This window comes from Sus scrofa, chromosome X, assembly GCF_054392235.1.
Source record: "Sus scrofa isolate SSC_HxYL_T2T_F1_AM1 chromosome X, Sscrofa_HxYL_maternal_Yorkshire_Landrace_v2.0, whole genome shotgun sequence".
NCBI classification, from domain to species: Eukaryota; Metazoa; Chordata; class Mammalia; order Artiodactyla; family Suidae; genus Sus; species Sus scrofa.
This window is the reverse complement of record NC_139401.1, coordinates 35,429,613-35,453,296: the sequence shown is the minus strand read 5'-3', so window position 1 is coordinate 35,453,296 and position 23,684 is coordinate 35,429,613. Positions and strand designations below refer to the sequence as shown.

Below are 23,684 nucleotides of genomic sequence, written 5' to 3'. Positions count from 1 at the left end.
ACCACAGAGGGAATGAAGGAAAGTGTCAGGGAGAAAGAAGTTTTTCCTCTCTTCTAACTTCCTCTAAGTTCTAAGAATTAAATTGACATAAGACAGATTAACAGGAGAAAATCAAACAAAAAAATTCACAACATGTATACATGGGGAGACCCAGAAAAACTGAGAAACTCATCTAAATACTCACCTTAAATACCATCTGCAGCTAAGGACAAAAAAAGATCTTGGGGATAGTGGTTTGGGAATTCAAAGGGGAGGAAGGTAATTTACATGGAAGTGGAAAAGCCAATGTTTGCTAAAGAAATGTATGCAAGGCCAACCAGAGACCATGGAACACAAAGTAGATTCTGATCTCTAGGCTCGGCAGAATCTCCCCCACCACACTTGTGTACATTACAGTTGTGTTCTGGCAGGCCCTCTATCTAATTTTTTTTCAGGCAATTAAGAGGAAGGTCAAAGGTTCTTCTTTTGAGTCTTGAACTTTTTTTCAGCTCATGAAAATCTGCATGCCAAAAAACCACATTTTGAGGTGGCGAATTTTGCTCCCCTACAGAAGAAAGGGCCCAGCTTATTAGAGATGACCTATTGAAAAAGGAGTGTGGACAAGACATGTAAGGTGGAGGGAAAAGGATGGGAAAGTTATTAAACCCTCCTCTAAGTGGAATAGGTGGAAGCAACTTGGCAATAGACTTGGTGGTAAGAAAAATTAGGGGCTAGAAAATGGGAAGTAAATTTAATTAGGAATTATAGAGCCATTTATTTGCCATAATAGATTATCAAGCACTAAGGAGTCATTTCAAGTTCTTGAGCAAGAGAATGAAAGATTCATCGTATTTTTTCAGAAAAGTAGTCTGATAGCGAAGTGTTAGAGAAATAGGGCAGAGAACAGGATAGCAGGGGCACTGGCAAAAGCTGTTATAATAAACTATATTGGTTACTGTAGTGATAGCAAGGCAAGGATATATCCTAGATTCAGGATGGAGTAACCTGTGTGTTCCCCTTTCGCACCAATATCTGTACTATTGCCAATGATGAACATCCGGGACATTTTTTTTTTTTTTTTTTTTGTCTTTTCAGGGCCACATATGGAGGTTCCCAGGCTAGGGGTCTAATCGGAGCTGTAGCCTCTGGCCTACACCACAGCCACAGCAACTCGGGATCTGAGCCGTGTCTTCGACCTAGACCACAACTCATAGCAATGCTGGTTCCTTAACCCACTGAGCAAGGCCAGAGATCAAACGTGCAACCTCATGGTTCCTAGTCAGATTTGTTTCCACTGCGCCACAGCGGGAACTCCCATTATTATTTTATTTAACATATACTTATAACTCAACTCAGGATTTTGAAAAATGAATCCTATCTTTCATGTTACAAACTGTAGCAATCACTTCCTTCTAAGATTTTTTTCTAAGCATAGAAATATTTATATGCGTCTGTGTATTTCAGATGAATCAAAATTGTTCCAAATGTTCATGTGGGGAAACAGAACCAAAGGTTTTAGACTAGACCAATTCTCTACTTAACAACCTTCAACAGCATCATTTTGCTTTTTAAAATTTAAACTCAGTTTTCTAGTTCCCCTAAATCCTATCCATCCCCAGTCCCATTACATGACATTTCACTTGTTCAACCATGATTCCACTAACATTATCAATGTAACTAACTTTGCCTTTTCACCTCCAGGTCACAAGAGCCTGGGGATAAAAGCAGTGTCATAAATAGCACAGAAAAGAGCTTGCTTATTTTCTCTCTCCCTCTGTGATTGAGATCTGTGGATCTCCTAATGACTTAAAATTCCTTCCAATAAAACATGGTGGAGTTTCACCCTTGTTCTTTGAGCTATTATATAACATCTGCCATTTCCCTCTGGCATATAGTGATAATTGATTACACTTCTGCCATTATTATCCTTTCGTAATTTGGCTGTGACATGAACCTCCTATCCCATGCCACAATCAGGGCCTTGCTGTTCCCTTAAATGAAAATGTTCCATTTCCTTTGCCTTGTAGATGCAAACTTTACTATTAATATTACTCTAAATGGCACCAAATACACTTTATCTCCACTTTCACTAGACTGCTATACTGGCCACGAAGCAGTGTTGCCTTATACTCTGAGGGTTTTCAGGAGTTTAAGTGTGGTAAGTTTTACTTTTCACTCTTTCTTTCTTTCCCCTTCATTGGATTCCCATGAGGACCAGAATGCTGGGACAGAGATACATATGTGAGTGTTAGGAAGGGACAAAACTTTCTTCTACCCTTCTAGGTTCTTCTGGCCAGTCTAAGAATTAAATTGACATGAGACAGAGTAACAGGAGAAAATAAAATTTAATTACGTAGTATAGCAATCCCACACATGAGAGGTTCAGAGACAGAAGGCTAAAATGAGGTATATCCTGTGCTAAGGAAAGGGATAGGGGCCTGGGGCTTCCAAGGACAGGAGAGTCAGTCGCAGGATAAGAAGAACAGACGTTTGGTAATTAGATTGTCCCTGCCATACAGATGGGGACATTTAGGTAAAATTTATCTCCTGTAATAACTCTTTTCAGGAAAATATTTCCAACTTAAATTTGTCTAGGTAGTTGAAGGAGGAGCAGTAGAATCTCTTTAACCAACAATATTTTGAATGCCTTTAACTCAAACGATTCTTCATGCAAAAGTGGCACACTTGAGGGAGGCATGTTATGAACCCCTACATGACCCACCTTGAGCTGTATCCAAATCTCCATCCTCTTCCAATTCTGAACTATTGTTCTTGAATCACATTTGTGTGGCTTGTTTTTCACATCTGGAAAGCTTGTTCTCAGAGCTTCTTAGTTCTCCCAGTGTTTAACAAGCCAAATGCCTTGCATACAGCCGAGGAAATTCTCAAGCTGAGAACCCCTGCTATGTAAAGATGTAGAACTTCCCCTGTAATAAACTTCAGACATTGAGAACACTAACAACTAGCTTCTTTAAGCAAATGAAAGCAAAAGAGCAGCAGGAAAGTGCTCGGAAAAGTATCTAGGAGGATTTTTCTCCCTCTTTGATGAGGTCTACACTGGCATATATCTTTTATTTAAAGCATAGTCCTCAGTCCTTTAATTATTTATAGCCCATACAAGAATAAGCATGTTAAATGCCATTTTCAGACTACTTTTTTCTACATGAAGAAATGGTAGAAGTACTTATTTATTATTCTTCATAGTTAGGCTTACTTAAGAAGTGACATTTGGATTACCACCCCTTGCATATGTTCTTTCAACCCAAAAGATTTCCGTTATTGTTCTTTTATATCTGAAGGATAGTAGAATATGCACCCTAAACTATGCCTTTTTGGCATAGGATTATTTTGAGCTGATTATTTTGAGAAACAGCATATTCAGGAGAAGCTGTGGAAACCAAGTAGAAGTTACCCTTTTATAAGACTCATTTACATTTACAAGGGAAATCTCCATTTGTAAGGATTACTCCCTCAGTGTACCAGGAAGAGAATGACTAAATCTCTAAAAAAAATCTTAACAATGTAGATGGCAGTGATATAAATCAGTATAAAAATCATAGCTGTACTTTGACTGAAAACCTTCCATAACTGGTTCTTCCCCCATCCCTCAACAACCTCATCTTGTCTTTAGCTGGAGATGGGATTTAAGGTGGTGGCTTGGACCATTCAAGGAGTCACTCACTTTTTCTGGGTTTCTCCCACAAATACAGGAGGTATATGTTATTAAACAGCCAAGAACCTAGAAGGATAAAGGAAAAATTAGTTTCCCTTGCTAAAGTTTTATGCGTATCAAGAGATATGCATAAAACTGTATAAGGAACACTCCCTTACATCATAAATGAAAATAAACCCAAATGGTTTAGAGGCCTAAATATAAGACATGACACCATAAAACTGCTATTAGAAAACACAGGCAAAACAATCTCAAACATAAATCACAGCAATGTTTTCCTAAATCAGTCTCCCAAGATAAAAGATATAAAAGCAAAAATAAACACATGGGGGATCGGATCAAGATGACAGATGAGGAGGACACAGAGCACATCTTATCCTACAAATACATCAAGAAGAAACATCTTCATGTAGAATGATTCACGTAGAACATCTACTGTACTCTGGCAGAGACCTCAACTTCTAAAAGGGCAAGAAAATCCCCACCTAACTGGGTAGGACAAAAGAAAAAAAGAGAGAAGAAAGAAAAAGGAATCAGGATGGGACCAGTGCCCGTGGGAGGGAGCTGTGAAAGAGGAAAAGGTTCCAAACATTGGGAGGCCGCCTGACCATCCTGGGTGGAGGGAGAGCCTCAAAGCCTCAGCGAAAAGCACAGCAGCCAGTCTGAGGAGGGCGAAGCATAGAGATAGCCACCCAGATGGTCAGTGCTACTGCTCAGCACATATCAGCCTAAGACACTCCCCTGCTGGAGCAGGTAGTTCTGGATGCTGAGGCTCTGGCTTTGGAGGTCAGTGCAAGGAGTATGGATGGCAGCCTGAAAATGGCCTGAAGGGGCAAGGGAGTGGTGTCTCACAGCCCAGGGAGTGCAGGAGAAGGCCTGGACCCACCAGAGAGGCAAGGCACCACTGAAAGCGTGTGTGAGAGGAGGAGGGTAGGAATGCCATAGGCATTTATTTCTCCACAAGTGCATGCACCTCAGGTGGCCGGGCACCACTTGTGCAGGATATGGGGCTGGGTGCAAGCCCCTGCAGCTATCTCAGACTCCAGAGGTGGACAAAGCCTCCCACTGTTGAGGGTTCAGCAGTGGTCTGACACCACTTGCCACCCCCATCATCCCAGGGATCACTGCTCCTACTGAGGGCTCCATGACTGGGAGCTACCTGCCACCCCACCTCCCTGGGAACAAGTGGGGTCTACCACCGCCACTGTTAAGGGTCCAGAGAACAGGCATCGCTACCTCCGTGGGGGTTGCTGCCACTGTTGAGAGCCCTGTGACCAAGCACAGTCTGTTGCCTTCACCTCCATGGGAGAACCGTGTTCCTAAACCTGCACCTGTACATCCCTTACCAAAAGGATAAAGGATACACATGCTGAGGAAAGAGCCAACAAGCACCCAACCCAAAAGTAGCCCTCATGCCAAAAAAAAAAAAAAAAAAAAAAAGTAAATTCACACAAGCTACCCAGGGATGCTCCCATCAAAAAATAATAGCCTTCCAATACTACAGTAGATGACTGTTTTCCTTAAAATCACAGAGTAAGAGAAATATAAACAAAATGAAGAAGCAGAAAAATCATTCCCAGTTAAAAGAACAGGAGAATTCCCATGAAGGAGCAAACAATGAAACAAACCTCTAGAGTCTAACAGACACTGAGTTCAGGAAGGATGTAATGAAATTACTGCAGGAACTAAGAAAGGCTATCAACACACATGCAAATTACTATAGAAAGGAAATAGAAATGATAAAGGAGAAGACAAGAAAAATTAGAAAATTCATTTGCTGAGACCAAAAGCTGAGCTAAAGGTAATGGATAGCAGAATGAATAATGCAGAGGAACAAATAAGTGACTTGAAAGATAGAATAATGGAAATTACCCAATCAGGACAGCAGACAGAAAACCAAATTAAAAAAAAAAAAAAAAAGAAAGCAAGCAATATAAGAGGTCTGTCTGTTGTATAATATAAAGCTTGACAATCTACATATAATAGCGATCTGGGAAGGAGAAGAAAGAGAAAAGGGGATTTGAGAATATATTTGAGGAAATTATGCCTGAAAATTTTCCAAATCTAAAGGAAACAGATATACAGACAGAGGAAGCACAGAAGGTTCCAAACAAGATGAACCCAAACAGACCTACACTAAGACATATTATAATAAAAATGTCAAAATTTTAAGATAAGGAGAGGATTCTAAAGGTAGCAAGAGAAAAAACAGAGTTAATTACAAGGGAATCCACATAAGGCTGTTGGTTGATTTCTCTACAGAAATGCTACAGACCAGAAAAGAGTGGCAAGAAAAATTCAAAGTTCTAAAAAGGAAAAATCTGTAACCTAGAATACTCTATCCAGCAAGATAATCATTTAAAATAGAAGGAGAAACAAAATATTTCTCAGAGAAACAAAAACTAAAAGAAAACATAAATACTAAATCTATCCTAAAAGAAATATTGAAATATCTCCTCTAAATAAGAAAGAAGTAAGTAAATAAGGATGGAGGAAATCACAATTGGAAAGTATTCACTTAAATAAGCCAGGCTACAGATCTAAAAGAAGAAATAAACCAATCTGTGACAGGGATGACAAACACAAGGAAAAGCAAACGAATAAACATTAGGATGTAAAAGGGGACATTAAAATCACAAAATGTGGGAAAGGAAAGTAAGAAAACCTAGACTCGTTTTTTCTAAGTGTGTTTGAGCCTATATGACTATCAGTCTAAAGCAAGCAGATATAGGAAGGGGTTAACAAACTTGAAAAACAGGGCAACCAAAAATAAAAAATAGAAAACACACTCACAAAATCCAAAAAGAAGAGGACACAAGCATAAAGTAAAAGGAAATCATCAAATCACAAAAAGAAAAAGGAACAAAGGAGAAATATAGAATCAACTGGAAAACACGTTTTAAATTGGTAATAAATACATACGTATCAATTATTGCCTTAAATGTCACTGCCCTGAATGCTTCAATCAAAAGACATATGATGGAGGACTGGATTAAAAAAACAAGAGCTTACAATATACTGCCTATAAGAGACCCTGCTTAGGGCAAAGGACACACATAGATTGAAAGTGAAAGGATGGAAAATGGAAAAAGATATTTCATGCAAACAGAAAGGACAAGAAAGTGGGAGTCATACTACTCAAATGAGAAAAAACAGACTTTAAAACAAAGGCTATAATGACAAGAGGGACACTATTTAATGATAAAAGGATCAATACAAGAAGAGGATATTATACTCATCAACATATACAACTAATATAGGAGCACCTAAATACATAAAACAAATGCTAACAGACATAAAAGGAGAAATTAATGGGAATACAATAATAGTAGGAGACTTTAACACCACATTCACATCAATGGACAGATCTTCTAGACAGAAAATCAAAAAAGTGACAGAAATCCTAAAAGATAAAAAGAACAGTTAGACTTAATTGACATTTTCAGAACATTATATCCCCCCCAAAATCAGAATATACATTCTTTTCAAGCGTACATGGATCATTTCTAAGATTGACCACATTCTGGGGCACAAAACTAACCTCAACAAATTTAAGAGTACAGAAATTATTTCAAGCATCTTCTCTGATACAATGGCATGAAACCAGAAATCAACCACAGGAAAAAAATTTGAAAAAACTTGACTACATGGAGACTGAAAAACATGTAACTAAAAAATCAATAGGTCAACAAGGAAATCAAAAAGGAAATTTAAAAATACCTCGAGACAAACTACCATGAAATCACAACCACATAAAATTTATGGGATGCAGCAAAAGCAGTTCTTAGAGGAAAGTTCATGGTGATAAAGACCTTCATTAAAAAAACAAGAAAAGGAGTTCCCGTCGTGGTGCAGTGGTTAACGAATTCGACTAGGAACCGTGAGGTTGAGGGTTCGATCCCTGTCCTTGCTCAGTGGGTTAACGATCCGGCGTTGCCGTGAGCTGTGGTGTAGGTTGCAAACGTGGCTCGGATCCCGCGTTGCTGTGGCTCTGGCGTAGGCCAGTGGCTACAGCTGTGATTAGACCCCTAGCCTGGGAACCTCCATATGCCGCGGGAGCGGCCCAAGAAATAGCAACAATAACAACAACAACAACAACAAAAAAAACAAAAGACAAAAAAAAAAAAACAAGAAAATCTCTAACCTACCACCTTAAAGAATTAGAAAAAGAAGAATAAACAAAAGCTAAAGTCAGCAGAAGAAAGTAATAAAAATCAAGATGATGTAAATAGAGATTTAAAGAACAATAGAAAAAAAGCTGATAAAACCAAGATCGGGTATTTTGAATAGATAAAAAAAAAAAAAAAAAATTGACAAACCTCTTGCCAGGGTCACCAAGAAGAAAAAAAGAGAGAACCAAAATTTAAAAAAAAAAAAAAAAAAAAAAAAAAAAAAGAGGAAATGAAGAGGGAGAAACATCAACTGATACTACAGAATTTTTTTTTTTTTAAAAAGCATAACAGAATACTATGAGCAACTATATGCCAATAAATTTGACAATCTAGAAGAAGGGGACACCTTTCTAGAAACAGAGTCCACCAAAACTGAATCAAGAAGAAACTGATAATTTGAACAGACCTATCACTAGAAGTGAAATTTAATATACAATTTTAAAAAATGCCTAGAAATAAAAGTCTAGGACCAGATGGCTTCACAGGCAAATTCTACCAAACATACAGAGAAGAACTTAAATCAATTCCTCTCAAATCTTCCAATACTTTGAAGAGGAGGGAGCACTTCCAAAGACATTCTATGAAGCCTTCATCAGCCTAATACCAAAACTGGACAAAGGTAGCACCAAAAAAAATTATAGGTCAATATCTTTGATGACTATAGATGTAAAAAAAAAAAAAAAAAAAAACTCAACAAAATTTTAGCCAACCAAATCCACCAACACATAAAAAAGATCATACAACAGGACCCAAGATCATACACAAAAAGACTTGTGTATGTGTTTATTGGGTGATGAAAATATTCTTGAATTAGATGGTGATGTTTGCACAACATTTTAAACGTACTAAAAGACACTGAACTGTATACCTTAAAATGGTTAAAATAGTGCATAGTATGTTAGGTGAATTTTATCACAGCTTTAAAAACTATATAGAAGGTCAAAGGATAATTTCACATCACCTAGGTATCCCTCCTTTAAAAAAAATACTTATGAGAATAACATACATTAAACAAGTCAATATTATTTGGCAAGATGACACCAGCACAGTATCTTAGATGAAGAAGAGGTATCAGAGTAAAATTTGACATGTTATATACTTACTGCTCTATGTCATAGGAGAGGGATTCAAACAGGCAGACTTGGAATGTGGCATCTCCATGGTAAGATCACAGTTTATCTTTGTTGAAAATCTCTACAAATGGCAGGAAATAGAGAATAAGATTACAAACAAGTTTAGGTATTAAAAATGTTGATCGTTAAAGTGAATTTACACATAAAAAGTTAACAGATATAAAATCAGGATAGTTATTATCTTTACTGAGGCCACTGATAACAGAATTCCTATGTACTTAAAATTTGACTGTCCTCTCAAACACTCCATTCATCACAGATTTTGCAGAAAAATAAGTACTCATAATAAGAGATATATCTACAGTTTCCCATCTAGAAAGAGAGATCAAGTAACTTTCCAGCCTTTTCTTTAGATATGGAATAAGTTTTAGTCAACCCTATCTTTCTCTCTCGTCAAACACTTTTACATGGGCCATGTAGTATATATTAGGTAAAATTTGTTCACAGCCAGAATAGTTGCAGTTACATTTTATAATATCAATTTCAATATACATGCCATTAAAATACATTTAACTATGTACTTATTAAAGAGCCCTGGTGTATTGGCTGGGTGTCAGTGGAGACATGGACTGCATTACAAAATAAAATAATTAGATACCTCAGAATTTTGTGTTCACTGGACATTTCAAAATGTTATGGAATGACATTAAAATGAGTTCTTTCTGAACATTTCTCCATGGTCAAAAACCAAATATAGATCCAATCACATAAAGTAAAAAGCCCTAAATCGTGTCTGTGGCCAACACCTTGCTCATTTTAGAGTTTAACCACACTGAACCTTCAGAAAAATTACTGAAGGTGATTTAGAACACACAAAAAGAGGGACTTTTTAATATATGTCATCAGTATATTTAGTGGAGTCCAGTTCAAAAAATTAAACCTATGATGTGTTTTCATTTAAATGAAATGGTTTCTGTTACTGAAATATGCCTCTAGGACTTAAGGGGTGATGATGTAGGAATTAGTGCAAGGCCAGAACCTAATATATTTTAATTTAAAATATACACCATAGATTTCAGGTGTAGAATCACTTGAGAACGCCTGTTAAAACGCAATTCTGAGGCTTTAAATCAGGATGGGCTAAATTTCTAATTCTGGGTTTATCACCTACTTATCTCCTTTTTAACAAACCTATTGTGTTACTGTATACATTAAACCCTAGGAATCACTCCGTGCACCACCACCCCCCCCATAAATATTCTCATTCTTTCTCTTTCTAGCTATCTTTCTTTCTCTCTCTCCCTCACCCTCCCTCATTTCATTCCTTCTTCTCTCTCAGCACTATTTCCAGTCAGTCACTAATATTACCACTGGTTTCACTGCTGATAATCTCCCTTAACATGTGGTAATGTTTCAAATTAATGGCAGGACAGGAAATTATCTTTTCTTATTACAATGATTATAGGAGAAAGGGTTTTGATGTTCCTTTAAAATAAAGTGTTCACTGGTACTCTTATTCAATGAATGAGACCACGCAGTACCTGAGAAAAAAAGTGGATGCATTTATACAATGTCAACTAATCTCAAAACATCAGGGGCTGACAAAATAATTCGTCTTACTCTCTCCTTGCAGAAAATTAATTTTTAGAAAAGAATGTATATGAGACTAAGTCTAACTGGTAAATAAAATAGATCACTGTGATTTTTTAGGACTGGAATGCTTTTTGCTTAGCAACAGCCAGGATTAGAGCTGCATGCCAAGATATGACTGATTAGAAGGATAAATTTTAATGATTGAAAAATCAGGAACCCTTGATTACAAGTACATTCTAAGGAACCAAGCACTTCCTATATCTAACAAACCTACTGTTGCTTCATGATTCTCACTTGTCTTAAACATGCACTGGTGTTAACTGCTTTAGATGCGCTTTCAGTTTGGCAGGCCAAAAGATGCTCTCCAACTTTATGGCTCTATGCCTTCTTCGTTTCCCCTCCAACCCTTCCTTCTGACAAAAACCTTTCACTTACTTGTTGAAGTGCAAGGTATTTATCATATATTCTTCTAGTATATTTTTAGCATCTTTTATTTCAACATAATAAAATCTTTCCTATGTGAGGAACTGTGTAAGGTCTTCTCCAGAATCCAGAAAAATTTGTTTGGCTTTGACACCAAACACCCCTATCAGAAAAATAAAAACTTAGGATGCAATATTTACCTGGAAAATATATAATATACAAAAAATGCAATGACTGCTAAAAGGGTAGAAACAATGGACTATAGGATTGAAGGAGAGCTGCCTGAACATGGAAAATATCTGGAAAGAGCCTTGGTGGCTTTTAATGTGGGGATTACATGAAAATCATTTGAGGGAGAAAAAGCAATATAAGCAAAAAACAGGCGGTAAATAAACTTGCATACCATTTAAATGGCAGCTCAGAATACAGATTGATTAAATCATTTCACACATAGGAAGTGGCAAGAGATCGTTAAAGACCAGTTAATACTCGATTATGGGGACTGTTCAAGAGTTTTTTTCACTAACTCATTAAGAAGGTACAGCATCATAGTCATATTTTAGGATAACTAGTCCATTGGCAGTAAGAAGGAGGATTGGATGGGGGATTACAGCAATCAGCTCAACAACTATTATGTAAGTGAACATATTGATATAGGGCTCATGGTGGAACTGGAGATGGAAAAGAAAAAATAAATGTGGGCATAGTCGTAAGTCCAGATCTATACAGCAGCACCACAGATTGGAGGCAGAATATGAAGGAGAGACAAAGATGTGCTTGAGATATCTGGGGTGAGTCCCTGGAGTGAAAAAAGGAAATGACTTGGGGCTAAAGATGATGAGCTTCATTTGGACTATGTCAAGTTGGGCTGGAGAGAACCATGAAGCAACATTTTGAAAGGTGGGCATGAAAGTGAAGTTATCGGGATAGGTTTGGGAGTCATTTGATAAGGGCCAATGAAAGATTCTAGGGTGAATACAGTGAGTGAGAATGGAAAAGCTGGAAAGGATAATTCCATGAAGGGGTAAAAATGAAAAGACAGAGTGGTAGAACTAGGGAGGGGAGAGATTAGTAGTTTCCTATGACACAAGAGTTAATTGTCAAAAAAGAAGAGCACAGGCTGAGGAAGGTGACTATTAAAAACAATTGCATCAAAAAACCTGATCTTGGATTTATTTTGAATAACACTTTAAATTGTGGAGATGGATACAAAATAATACATGGTATCTTCTGTTTGCAATTCAGTCAGGGACTTAACTATACAAAGGAAACAGTTAAATGATCATTCGAGTTTGTATATTTGTTAAACCTCTAAACCAAGTGGTAGAAATGATAAACACTGAAGAAATCTTAGGAATGGAGATGGTCAATACAGATGAGAAAGCTTGGAGAATGTCTTTTGAAGAGAAGGGGTGGGGAGTAGATCTAAAGTAAAAGGTACTTTGGAACATCAAAGAATAACTCATAGATCTAAAGTTATTTTAATCATTGTATTTACTTGTAAATAAAGAAAAACAAATGTGGAAATATCAGCTTCAAAAAGTCACAGGATATGAGTTGGAAACTGTGATAATGATCTGGCAGCAGAACTAAGAACCAACTGAAATGTCTGGTCCTGAGCCTTCTATGGACTTGTCCAAGAGCACAAGCTACCAGGCAATCAATCACGGTTTGGAGCAATTTCCTTTCCAAACTGCAGATGGTTGCTGGGAGCCATATTAAAAACAAAAACAAACCAATAAAAACCTAGTCTGTGTTTGAAAATTCATAATATCTGATGATTTAACTGTGGCAAAAGTCAAAACGTGTCCATGTTTAATAAATAGAGGCCTCTCATGTAAACAAGGGACCTTTAGAATGCTTGCCAGTGCTTGCTTATATACTAATCCTTCTGTTCCCAATAGCTCTTTGTTTTGTATTTGTGTAAATCCTTTTAGCATTAACATTAACATTTGCCACTGATTAACATTTTCTCACACCTCAGTGACAGAAGACTTCAATAGATCATCACTGAGATAATGCCTTCTTGGGACCCTTTCCTTCAATTACTACATTGGATATCTAATGAAATTTTGTCATCCTGTAATCACCTAGCTGTTCTGAGAGCAACAATGGACCACTTTGTAACATTAAGTGGAATTTAATGTTACAAGACTAAGCATCTTCATTTGACTACACTCTTAGTAGTCTATAGTTCTTACTAGTGAAAAATACTGCTGTTTTGCCATTTTTTTTTAGAGGAGAAGAGCTTTAAGTATATTTTGGTAACATTTATGTTTAATTTTATGTACTATTATATATAGGGAACCTTACATGCGACATTCCCCAGAACCTGGGAATCACAAATACCAGTATTAGAAACAGTGGCTGGATGGTCTGAGAGGATACAGCAAAAGGGAGAGGAAAAGGGGCTGCTTTGGGAGCTGACAGCATTCCACTGATGGTAGGGCCAGAGAGTCCAAGTATTTCTCAAATGTGGGAAATGTGGAAGAAAACTAGGGTGATACTGTTTGGATCTCTCCCAAAAGAGAACTGCCTGGAAAAGTATGGGAAAAAGAAAAAATACCCCTCTACTCTTTCTAGGTTCTTTTGGCTAGTCTAAGAACTAAATGGACATGAGGTAGATTAATAGGAGAAAATAAAATTTAATTACATATGTACAGGGGTTCCATCAGAAAAATTAGACTCTAAGACCTGTTAGGCAATTGAGGCTTATATGCCATCTGTTGGAAAAAGGGGTGTAGTGGTTTAGAACTTCAAAGGGGAAGGAGGCAATTCAAAGGGAGATGGAAAAGCAAATGTTTGGGAAACAAATGTTTGCTGGGTCAGGCAGAGACAGTGGGACACAGAAAGGACTCTGATCTCTGGGCCCTGAGTTCGTCCACCACACCTAGTCCATATGCTTTGTAGACATCTCTAGTTACAATGCTCTTCCTGAACCAGGCTCTTTACCTGAATTATTTTAGGTAGATAATGGGGGAGGTAAAAACAAAGATTTCCTGAGTCTTCTGTTTCTTAAAAACAATCAGCCTAAAATAATCTTCCTGCCAAAAAGACACATTTGGGGGTGGCAAATTTTGCTCCCCTACAAAAGCAATGGGTCCGCAACAGAAAGTCAGCATAGGGTCAACCACCAAATGTGCAGGGGCTATGAGATGAAAACCTAAGAGGTTGGGTGGAGAAAGGACAATGCTCACATTTTGAAAAACATAATTGAAAATATCTAACGAGTGTGTCTGAGGAATCCACAAAATTCCCACAAGAAAGTAAACTTAATACTGAAAAAGAGACATTCTAGACAACCCAGGGATTATCTCTGGACCCCTCCAACAGTATATTTTTTGGTCTCTCCTCCCTCTTTATTCTTCTGACTCTGAGCGCTAGAGTCTGTCACTCTAATAGGGAGCGGAGATGAGGTGGGGGTGGAGTGAGGGGTTAGTTTAAAAGAGTAGTGAGAGATAAAGAGTTGTTGCTAGATTGCAGTCTTTAGTGTCCAAGACAGACATAAGCTGGAAGAGGAGAAACATTTCCATCGCATAAGATCATAGTTTATATGTTTATGACGGTACAATGGATGCTTAATTACTGAAATGGCATTTCTCAGGAAGAGAAACTGCTTGAAGGATATTTTAATATTTAGGAGTTACCAAAAATATTTTATGGGACTTCCTGCATTTTTACCAAAGGGTAGAGAAAGAAACAGAGTGGGTCTGAAGGGTCAATGAGGAAAACATATTTTCAGATTTTACTCTAATGAATACAGCCCATTCAATACAACTCAATGATGACAACGATGACAATGAAGAAAGATTACTGGAGACACAATTGACAAACATTCAGTACCTCATTTTTGTCTGAGATGCCTTCTAACCCCTTCTGCATTTTCTAGTTTTTAAATTCTAAAAACTTATTTATGGATGATAAAGTACTACTTTATGTAGCAGCACTGGTCATTGTGTGGTAAAGCAAGTTTTCTAGTTATTAATAGAAGAAAAGAGTTTTAACTTTAGAAAAAAATAGCAGTATAATTCAATTCCTTTAATACTTGTCCTAAAGGACCTGTAATGTGCCTAACATATTATTGGAAATTGATATCAAACAAGACATATATGTAAATGTATAGACTTTGTTTTCCCTTCATTGATAATTTTAAGCAGTTGACCTCAAAATCAAATTTACATATGTGGTTATATAAAGAAGACTTCAAAAATCAAATTTACATTTGTGGTTATATAAAAAAGACTATACTGTAATATTTTTAAAGAGTCAAATATTTAAAACATTTTGAAATGTTTATATTTCAAAATTTTTATATTTAAGAATTAATATGCATAACTAATGAAAAGTATGTCAAAATTACTATAACAGCTTGTGTACCTGGGAAAACCAGAAGAAGTACCTGAAAGCCCAGTAGAACTCAAGAGAACTAAGTGGTGTCACCATTTATTAAGCAGAACTGTAAAAATCAATAGCTCTCCTACATGTCAGCAATAAACAGGTAATTTAATAAGATATTACCACCTTGACAGTGAAATTATATAAAAATAATGTAGAAGCTTAATAAGATATGGACAAATACTACATGAATGAACAAAACTTCCATAGTGATAGAAAACAAATGGAAATGCATAAAATATTTCATTATGAGTAAATGCAAATGTACAAAACTCAGTTGTCTACAAATTATTTTATGAAATGTAATAAAAATAGGAATTTTAAGGGAGCTGATAAAATAATTTTAATTTTATCATGGAAAAACAGGTAATGTTGGGAGTTCCCATCGTGGCTCAGTGGTTAACAAATCCGACTAGGAACCATGAGGTTGCGGGTTCGTCCTTGGCCTTGCTCAGTGGGTTAAAGATCCAGTGCTGCTGTGAACTGTGGTGTAGGTTGCAGACACGGCTCAGATCCCGTGTTGCTGTGGCTCTGGTGTAGGCCGGCGGCTACAGCTCCGATTGGACCCCTAGCCTGGGAACCTCCATATGCCGCAGGAGTGGCCCACGAAATGGCGAAAAAACAAAACAAACAAACAAAAAAAAGGTAATGAAAACAAGACAACACTGAGAATGAACAAACAGTGGAGGGGGCAGCAACTTATTTTAAAATGTTTAAAAAAATGACAAAATTTTTGCATAAATAGACACAAATATAGAACATAATATAAAACCTTGAGGAAGTTCCCTTGTGGTGCAGTGGATTAAGGATCTGGCTTTGCTTCAGCTGTGGCAAAGGCTCAGTTATAGCATGGGTTCAATCCCTGCTTTGGGAACTTTCAGATGCCACAGGTGCAGCCAAAAAAAAACAAAAAAAAAACTTGAGCAGTATAAGTACATATAATAGATTTAAATATCATAGCACTTGTTTCCAAACTAAGCTTCGAAGAACAGTGACATTTTTCTAATAGTGATAGAAGTTTCATTATTTGTAACATCTACTGCAAACAGGAAAAGAGGAAATGAATTACACAACCAATCACCAGATTCCAGGATGACCAGAGTTATGACGTAGAAATGTATCTTTTAGTAAGTTCTTATATATTTATTTTGCTCTTACTACCTAGAGCACTCGAGCCTATGAAATTGTGGGTTTCTTACATCAATCCCAAACGTTAATCACCTAGTATGTAGTCTCACAATATTTAGCTTTTATGCTTAAAAAACATCCCAAATGTCCTTCACATCTTTGATGTAACACTGACTCAGCACTATTTACAAAAGGACAATTAAGAGTTATTTTACAGCCTTCTGTATGGAAACCATGTCTGGATAAGACAAAATGAAACAGATATTTATTTCTGTTCTTCAATGTAATTTGCTCTAATTTTGAATGAATATTGGACAAACCCCTGATTAATAATAACAACAACCAACATTTGTGAAGTGTCAGGAAAGGACTAAGCACTTTACATATATTCGTTTCATTTAGCACTCATAACAAAGAGCCTGATTAGATATTATTATCATCATTATTATTGCTACACATACAGAAAAACTGAAGCACAGACAATTTAAGTTACTCTCCTGGAAATATACAATTAATAAAGAGTATACTTGCAATTTAAATTCAGGCAGTTTGACTCCAGAGCCTATGATTTTTATCACTGTGGGTTATTGCTTCTTAGTAATACTAATGTTAAACTTCTTTCACTTAGATTTCTGATCTTCTCACACACTTTCTTCCTGATAGGGAGATGTCTCATTTCCTGTTACATCCACAGCAATGTTTTCCAAACTTGGATGCAGATTAAAATCACCTGGAGAGATTAAATAATTACAGATGCCTGAGACCTATTCCAAACCAATTGAGATCTGCAGGGTGCATCCTTGGCAACTGTAGTTTTAAAAAGCTGACCAGGTGATTCTGATGCACGTGAGGCTTGCAAATTACTGACTTGAGCAAATATAGAAATAGCCATTTTCCAGATACTCTGTAAAATAATTTACATATACAATAAATTGCATAGCTTATATATCTTTTATAGTGTTATATACTTCTTACTACTTTTCATTAATTCCCCATGATGCACATAGGCCTAAACATTTGTTTTAATTTTGGTAAAATTGTATACACATTAAGGCAGATTCAAATGATCTCCTCCCCTGATCTTTTAGAGCAATTATCGTCTTTACCATTTAGCAGTTAATTATGTAAAAGTTCTTGTAACAACTCTTCTGTTTTGACCTGTAACATGACTTTTTGGAGTCATTTTAAAAATCGGAAGAATAACTTTGAAAATATAATGCATGCTCAATAGTTAGAATTAAAAGATGGCAGAAATATAAAAAAAGAATATGAAAAATCTCACCATGCATGATTAATCAACTTTTAATAGCGAGTAAACATCGTTACAGGCCTTTCCTCCGCTTACATGCAAGTGTATAGGTGAAGAGGTGGAAACCTAGATTTCATTTTCTTTTTTTTTCAACTTTACATTACATTACATATAACAGAGCATAAGTTTAAAGTGTACTGTGTGATGATATGATACATGTATATATTGTGAAATGATTTTCATAAAGTTAGTTAATACATCTGATCACCTCACATAAGTACAGCATAAATATATATATGTATGGTGTGTGTGTGTGGTTAGAACATTAAAGATCTAGTCTCTTAGTAACTTTAAAGTATATAGTACAGTACCATTAACTGTAGTCACCATAATGATGTATAAGTGTATGTACAAAAAAAAACATTTTCTTTACCCATTCATCCATCGATGAACATTTAGGTTTTTTTCCATGTCTTTGCTATTAAAAATAATGCTTCAATGAGCATGGAGGTGCAGACACCTCCTTGAGATGGTGATTTCATTTTTGGATATACAACCAGAAATGGGACTGCTAGATCATGTGGGAGCTGTATTTTTAATTTTTGGGGGAGCCTCCATACTGTGTTCCATAGTTGCTATATCAATTTACATGGCTACCAACAATGCACAAGAGTTCCCTTTTCTCCAAATCCTTACCAACACTTATTTCTTGATTTTTTGAAAATAGCTATTCTAACAGGTGTGAGGTGATATTTCATTGTGGTTATGATTTATATTTATCTGATATTAGTTATATTGTGTACCTTTTCCTGTACCTGCTGGTCATTTGTTTGTCTTCTTTGGATAAAATTTCTATTCACTTCCTCTGCCCATTTTTTAAATGAACTGTTTGTTTGCTATTAAATTGTATGAGCGCTTTATATATTTTGGATATTAATCCTTTATCAGAGAGATGATTTACAAATATTTTCTCCCATTCTGTAAGTTGCATCTTTATTCATGATTGTTTCTTTAGCATTACAAAAGTTTTTAGCTTGATGTAGTTTTTTTTCTTTTTTTTTTCATAAAATGGGATGAGGATATATGAAATCAAATGCATTAAATTTAATTTCATTTGAATTTAAATGGAAGAATTAAATTGAGGAAATTATAGAGTTACAGATAACTAATTATCATCAAGATAAACGCTGTAAATTAAAGTAGTTCTCAAATGCAAGAAAATAAATCATGAAGAGCATTATGAGTTATGTTTTATGTTACTACATATTTTGATTTGATTGTATTGCAGTATTGATTGATTCTCCCCTGTGACAGATGAAGTAATTAGTATTCTCATGTTTCCTTTGACAATCTCCTACCTTCAAGGATTTTGTTAATTTTATTTTTCATAGATAGCCAATGTTTATTTACCAAGCTATTTTATAGTACAGATACTTTTAATTTGGTTTATCTTTGAACAGTAAAATCCAGAAACAGGATTAATTAATTTTGGTTTTTTTCATATAGCATTTGAGAAGTATTTTCTTTTTTGCATGTTATTCTAAAATATTACAGTAGCCAAGAGGGATGAGTCTGGGAGCCCAGCTAAGATGGCATGCAGCGTCTGTTTGTTATAGCATTTGGATTTTTTAAAAATTTTTTCTTTATTTCCCCAATACATTATTTTTTTTCCTACTGTACAGGATGGTGACCCAGTTACACATAAATGTATACATTCTTTTTTCTCACGTTATCATGCTCCATAAGTGACTAGACATAGTTTCCAGTGCTACACAGCAGGATCCCATTGCTAATCCATTCCAAAGGCAACAGTCTGCATCTATTGACCCCAAGCTCCCAATCCATCCCACTCCCTCCCCCTCCCCCTTGGCAACCACAAGTCTATTCTCCAAGTCCATGACTTTCAGACAATGTTTTCTTCTGAGGTTTAGATAACTGTCACATACTAAGATTACACTATATCAGATTTTGGATTATTCCTTAAATTCAGTGTACAACCATTGAAATTACTTTGATCAGAGAGCATCAATCTGATTTTAACCTTTTAGACTGTGTATTTATTCTGTTTCACCTATTTTTTTCCAGCAGCAATTTCCACTATCCCCAAATAGAAAAAGTAAAGATAAGGATACCTACTCATTTGCTCTTTTTCTGATTTGGACATTATTTTTAAATTACCAATAGGACTAGGAGAAGTTAGGTTGAGTTAAAAAGTTTTGAAGCTTGGCAATAATGAAATATTTTACTGCCATGCCATAACATGAACCTTCATTCTCTCTCCCTGTCTCTCTCACTCTCTTTTATTTGGATTTTTCAGTTCCTTCTTGGACTACTTTTTTTCATTTAATCATTTCCATAGATGTTGAAGGAAGCTCATTGAATGAGTTAGTGTCTCATATTGTCACATCTTGTAAATCATCTATTTGTTTTTAACTATATTCTTTTAATGTAATTATATTATTTAAAAAAAAATTTTTTTTTTGGTCTTTTTAGGGCTGCACCCATGGCATATGGAGGTTTCCAGGCTAGGTGTCGAATCAGAGCTCTAGCCACTGGCCTACACCACAGTCACAGAAATGAGGGATCTGAGCCACGTCTGTGACCTGCATCATAGCTCACGGCAATGCCAGATCCTTAATCCACTGAGGGAGGTCAGGGATCGAACCTGCATCTTCATGGATACTAGTCAGATTCATTTCCGATGAGCTATGACAGGAACTCCCACATTTTAAATTATCTTACTGCTTTAGTATAAAATATCTGCACTGAAAAATTATAAGTACATGTATTTCATAATTTATCTAAAAATCTGTTTGTAAAGATAAAGGCAACAAATGTAGCCAAAGGGAGAGCATAAGTTGGCAGAAACCACACTACTAGTTATGATGATTGCAGAACTCCTCTCCTACTTTCCCTGTTTTCACATATCTAATTCTTCCAATATTATCTTCCCCATCTTTATTATCCCTTGCTCTTTACCAAATCATACCCTGAAATGTTAGAACTCATAATTTCTTTCAACAGAAATACTTTTGCCCTTCTTTCTTGTTACATGCCAATGAATCTATGTGAGAAATTGCATATTTCATTTGCTGTTATTGAATTGGTTGATTGGAGATTCCAAATAGGATATTAATTAAACTAATAATTGATAAGAAATCTGGGAAGAATTGAGTCTCAAAAAGGTTGAAGGGAATAATGCAATAAGAGACCTATAAGGTCAGGAACATATGAATGAAACATTATATCTGCTAATTACTTTCATGGTAGAATAGCTAGATATTGACAGAAACAATGCAAATGGTTGGTTGAAATGGTCAAGGACATAGTGATCAGAAACATGATCAAGAAGCAGAAAATGGGAGAAAGGCAAGATGGCAGAAGAGTAGGGGGACACGCTCGCCCTCTCCCACAAACACAACAAAAAAAAACCACATCTACAGGTTAAACGACTGGCACAGAACAGCAACCAATCGCTGGCAGAAGAACCTAAACTCCAATAATGGCAAGAATCTCGTGACATAACTGGGTGAAACAAGAGAAAAGAGGAGAGTGAGAGAAGGGGAATCAGCTGGATGGGCACTCCCAAAAGGGAACTGTGGAGGAGAAGAAGATCTCACACCCTGGAAAGTCACCTACTCAACGGAAAGATCAACCAAATCAGAGGGATCTCCAGATGCAGAAAAGAGCGCAGCAGTAAGTCTGAGTTGTGAAGAGCAGAGTGAGAACAGAACAGATCATCTGAACTACTAGCACAGTCAGCAAAAACCGAGACGCTTGGGTGGTGGCTGGGCACCGAGACCTGGGCTCTGGAGGTTAGTCCCCAGGAATGGGAACAGGCTGGGGTGGGTGGTGCTGAGACTGTTTGGGGGACCAGGAACCAGTCTGTCCAGTTCTCAGGGAGACTAGGAAGCTGAGCGTTGTGGGTGCAGGGAGCAATACACTAAGAGCTAGGGGGTGGAAAACCACATCAGAGGGAACCTGGGAGAAGAGCTGGATCTGCAGGAGAGACAAGGCACCAGTGTTGGGGAGGGGAGAGGAGAAGGGGTGGGCCACCATAGAATACTCCCCACACCACAGTGAGCTCACTTGTCTGCCAGCTATCAGAAAGCTGTGCTTCCCAGTGCATCCCCCCCTCCCCCTGCTCTGTGTGTGCAAGCCAGATCTGAGGCTGCCTGCCATCCCGGAGGGCTGGCCTCATCATTTGCAGGAAGCCAGCCACTGCAGGGGCTTTCCCTGCCCTGGCCTGCCTGCCCTCTGGAGGGGCTAAACCCCCGCAGAGCAGCACCCAGCACCGCCAGTCTCTGGGAAAAGGCCTGCAGCCCAGAAAAGCTAGTACAAGCTCGCCCTGGCTGTGCAAATCTGCCTCCATTGCAGTGTGATCCTGCCAATCCCTGCTGCCCTGGGGAAGAGCCCCTTGGGTTCTCAGCAGCCCAGGTGGCTGCTCCCACCCTTGGGGGGTGCTGCACTCCCGTGGAACAGCTGCCCAGCACCACCAGCCCCCTATAAGAGCCCCACAGCCCAGTAACACTAGAGCAAGCTCTGCCCAGCCACGTGAAATCTGCTTCCATCACAGTGCGGACCTCCCAGTCCTATCTGCCCTCAGGAAGTCCTCCTTTGCTTCAGAGAGACCCTGTCAGCCCCAACCACCCCCAAGAAAACCCACACTTCCTCAAATAAGACGACCAACAATGCCAGCCCCCAGGAAACATTCCACAGCAGTGCCAAGGCAAACACTGCCTGGCCATGGGGAGTACAACTCTGCCAAGAAAAAGAAAGCAACAAGCAAGATGAAGAAGCTGAGAAACCACCCCCAGTTAAACCAACAGGAGAACTCACCTAAAGCAGTCAACAATGAAACAGATCTCTGCAGTCTGGCAGACCTGGAGTTCAAAAGAAAAATACTGAAAATACTGAAGGAATTATGAACAGTAATGCCGATGCCCTTGTAAAGGAACTAGAAAATATGAGGAGCCAAGAAAAACTAGAAAATTCACTTGCAGAGATACAAATGGAGCTAAGGGCAGTAAAAACCAGAATGAATAATGCAGAAGAACAAATTAGTGATGTGGAAGATAGAATAATGGAAATCACCCAAACAGGACAGCAGACAGAAAACCAAATGAAAAAACATGAAAGCAATATAAGATACCTATGGGATAATATAAAGCAGACCAGTCTATGCATAATAGGAATTCCAGAAGGAGTATAAAAACATAAGGGGATAGAAAATATATTTGAAGAAATTATCACTGGAAACATCCCAAATCTAAAGGATACTGATTTCAAGATACAGGAAGCACAGAGGGCCCCAAACAAGTTGAACCTAAAGAGACCCACACCAAGACACATTATAATAAAAATGGCAAAAGTTAATGATAAAGAGAGGATCCTAAAGGCAGAAAGAGAAAAGCAAAATGTTACCTATAAGGGAAGCCCCATAAGGTTATCAGCTGATTTCTGTTCAGAAACTCTACAGGCCAGGAGGGAATGGCAAGAGATAGTTAAAGTGCTAAGAGGAAAAAATATGCACCATAGAATACTCTATCCAACAAGAATATCACTTAAAATAGAAGGGGAAATAAAAATTTTTTCCAACAAACAAAAGCTAAAAGAACACAGCAATACAAAACCCAGGCTAAAAGAAATATTGAAAGGGCTTCTCTAAACCAAAAAGAAAGGATTGAAGAAGCCACAATCAGGGAGCAGTCACTCAGATAAGCCAGCATACAGATTTAATCATGAACATGTTTAAAACAAAATAAAATTTAAAAGAAAAAAAGAGTCATCAAAGTCATAAAATGTGGGCAAGGGATGTGAGCAAATAAGTTCTCTTTTTTTAATTTTTTTCTTTTATTTCTCTTTTTGTTTTTTTTTGTCTGTTTCTCTTAATTTTAGCATAGTAATGAAGTGTTTGAACCTACAGGACCTTCAGGCTAAAACATATAATTATAGGAAGGGGTTAGCATTCTTTAAAAACAGGGCAACCACAAATCAAA

General features: G+C 37.2%; 1 protein-coding gene across 1 annotated transcript in view; it reads right to left on the bottom strand.

The window, feature by feature from the left end:
• CFAP47 (cilia and flagella associated protein 47) overlaps positions 1-23,684 on the bottom strand; it is a 560,199-nt gene that overhangs the window by 495,437 nt on the left and 41,078 nt on the right. Inside the window, exons 2-5 of the mRNA XM_021080094.2 lie at positions 16,968-17,166; positions 8,928-9,018; positions 3,662-3,718; positions 2,702-2,916 (exon numbers count right to left, since the gene is read on the bottom strand). The gene's annotated coding sequence lies outside the window, so the exon portion shown is untranslated. The remainder of the gene's footprint in view (positions 1-2,701; positions 2,917-3,661; positions 3,719-8,927; positions 9,019-16,967; positions 17,167-23,684) is intronic.